Consider the following 3561-nt stretch of genomic DNA (forward strand, 5'->3'; position numbering starts at 1 on the left):
GTGTGTGTGTGTGTGTGTGTGTGTGTGTGTGTGTGTGTGTGTGTGTGTGTGTGTGTGTGTGTGTGTGTGCGGACGCGCTTAGATATAAATGGGGCTGCATGGAGGGAGGGGGTAGCTGTCATTGTGCGCCACAACTGAACTGTAACAGGTGATGGAGGGGTGAGCATGAGCATCACAAGGAGGCTTAGACACTCAATTACGGTGCTGTTGCCTTAAATAATAATAATAATAATTCAGTTTAGAAGATGGAAGCTGAGCACGCTACCATGCTCATATCGTTACAGTCACAATGTTAACATTCAAACTATATGAATAGACATTAAAAACTATATAGAGATGGACACTTTATATAGAGAAATGAAATCTAGGAACCGCTGGATAATCTTTAAATTGCCAGAGTTTCAAAGCCTACCCATGTTTAAAATTTAGCACTGCAAGAAAAAAAAACTTCACCTACAAACGTACAAATTATGCCGTTTGTAGGTGAAGTTAGCTGCCTTACAGAGGACTATGACGCATACACTGCAATACTTATATATATATATATAAAATACCAAAAATATTAGAAGTCCAGAGAAACCCATCTGCTTGTACATCACCAAACCTGTTACTGCATTTCTGTATTCTTTGCCAAATTTTGGAGCTGAGCATGATTTGGAAAGTGATCATTATTGCTGCCATCAGTGTAGATCTCATACAGCTGATACTATGAATGATTTGCAGTTACGAGAAACACTGTTTCCAACCAGCTCTGTGTCTACAGGCTGCATATACGCTGAACAGTGTATGTAAAAAAAATAAAAAAAATCTCGTAGCTTTGATCTCAGTTTCAGCAAGAGAGAGTCGATGTAGACAGAAAACTGTAACAAAATCACTACAGCTTCATTATGCAGAGAAGAGTGTTTGTGCGTTTACTGGGGTCAAAGTTTGTAGCATGTCATTGAACTACTATATATTTTTCCTGCAATATTGTAAATAAGTAAACATACATAAGTTAGAAATTTAAGCAAAGCAAAATACTTTTTAATTTTTTTCTTTTTCTTGAATATTGTGTCAAATAATTGTAACATGTTTTATTTAAACTACAATCCAATACACAAGTCCTGCATTAAATACTGTACTTATATTAATTAATTAATTAATCTAAATAATGAATGGACTTAAACTTAACATGAACACAATATTAAAAATATTTATCCAGTACAACTCTGTTTAAAACAGAGTGTAGAACTAGCTTGAAATACACCAACAACTAAAAAAATCCAACACACAGAACATTTGATGTGGTTGTTACATGGTGTAGGGCTGCTGCATTGCATTGTATTACATCATGCATATTTTGTGTTCTAGTTTTGTGGAATCATTTTAAAATCGAGGTTTTCAGATTAAAAAAAAAAAGAATGACAAAAGATAGCAACCATCACTTAACTTGATTACGTACATTAAATACTTACGCTGATAGCAAAGAAAAAACAGCCCACTTCCTTGTATGTGTACACATGCTTGGCCAATAAAGTGGATTATATTTTGTCTATTTGTGAGTACGGGCTCTCACCATCGTTTGTTTGAGTCCCGAAGCCTTTGGAATATTTTTAGACAGATAGATATCAATGACTTTATTTCTTAGCTGTTTCTTTATTTAGAGGATGATACGAGTTTGTTTGTGGCCAATAGTGCTTTGCTTGTTTTTAGATATTTATATAATTCTTTTTTATAATTTTGTGATCAGCAGGTAAACTACTAGTTAAGTGAGGCTGAACAGGAAGATCTTAAATAATTACGAGAGTTTAGCCTTAATATTTATTGTATGCAGGTATCTTTATCAGATAATTTTGGCAGAATTGGCTTTTACAGGAATGCTAATAATGCAGTAATGGTGTGTTAAATAAATGTCAAGTGCTACAGAAAATAAGTTCTGACATTTGGTTCTGGTCCAGGCTTGAGTTGCCCAGTTATTTCCTGAGATAATCCTCTGGCTCCAGGAGGCTGTTTTGTTCTCTGTAATAGTAGACAGCAGTGATAGTTAGAGGGATGTTAAAGTCATGAGGACTCAACAGAAACTCACCGTGTAAAAGTATTCATGTAACACTGAAAAGATGCCAAAGTTGAACATATGGATAAAAGAGATGAGCGTTTGCTGGATTCAATAATTAGCAATAGTAGCAGGACAGAAAAAGGTCTGCTTTCATTCTGCGTGTCAGCGTCTCACTCTGGTCAGAATTCTCTCACAAAAGCTACCACTTATTGAAAATGAAAATATATGTTAAATAACTTTTATTTCTGCACACAGGACAATCTCAGGCTTCTTTTGTTTTTAGACTTCAACACAAACAAACATCACAGAGTATTGTTGTTCGGAGCAGTAAATGACACAGACAGTGCAGGGAGAGGAAACAAACGTAGGGCTGCAGAGCTGGCTTCCGCATCCAGCTGCAAAACAACAACATGAATCCCTGCTCCCATCATTCTTTCTCACCAACATCAGGATCCTCACAAATAAAACGCAGGAGCTACAATTAGAGATTTACGATAACCATCTTGTCCGGGAGTGTTGTCTACTGATTGCGACAGAATTCTGGCTTCATCTGCAAATCCTGATACCGCCAGGACCGCAACAAATATTCCAGTAAGAGAAGGGGTGGGACCTCTGTGTTTATGGACTCCAGGACTGGTGCCATAACAGCAGAATTATAGACAGTCACTCCTCACAGGACTTAGAGGCCATGTCCATTCAGTGCAGGCCCACCTACCTACAGTGGTGTAAAAAAAGTGGTTTGCCCCTTTCCTGTTTTCTTCTTTTTTTTGTATGTTTGTCACACTGAAATGTTCCAGATCATCCAAAAAAAAAAAATTCAATATAAAACAACAATAACACCTGTAAACATAAAATGCAGTTTCTAATTGAAGGTGTTTGTTATTAAGGGGGAAACAATCTATACCTATATGCCCCTGTGTGAAAACGTGATTGCCCCCTAAATCCAATAACTTGTTGGTCCACCTTTAGCAGCAACAACTGCAATCAAGCATTTGCTATAACGATAAATAAATAAATAAATGAGTCTGTGAAGGAATTTTGGCCCACTCATCTTTGCAGAATTGTTGTAACTCAGGCACACTGGAGGGTTTTCAAGCATGAGCTGCATTTTAAAAGTCATGCTGCAGCATCTCAATCAGGTTCAGGTCAGAACTTTGACTAGGCCAAAGTCTTTATTTATTGTTTTATTTTTTCCGATCTTTCAATGCAATTCAGTTTTATTCATATAGCACCAAATCACAACAACAGTCGCCTAAAGGTGCTTTATATTGTAAGGTAGACTCTACAATAATACATACAGAGAAAAACCCAACAATCAGATGACCCCCTATGAGCAAGCACTTTGGCAACAGTGGGAAGGAAAAACTCCCTTTTAACAGGAAGAAACCTCCGGCAGCACCAGGCTCAGGGAGGGGCGGGCCATCTGCTGTGATTGGTTGGGGTGAGAGAAGGAAGACAGGATAAAGACATGCTGTGGATCTTCAGGAAAAATGTTCCTCCCAGTCTTCCACAGAGTACTTACTTGC

Source organism: Pundamilia nyererei, unplaced genomic scaffold (assembly GCF_000239375.1).
Source record: "Pundamilia nyererei isolate P.nyererei 1_Seehausen unplaced genomic scaffold, PunNye1.0 scaffold00207, whole genome shotgun sequence".
NCBI lineage: Eukaryota > Metazoa > Chordata > Actinopteri > Cichliformes > Cichlidae > Pundamilia > Pundamilia nyererei.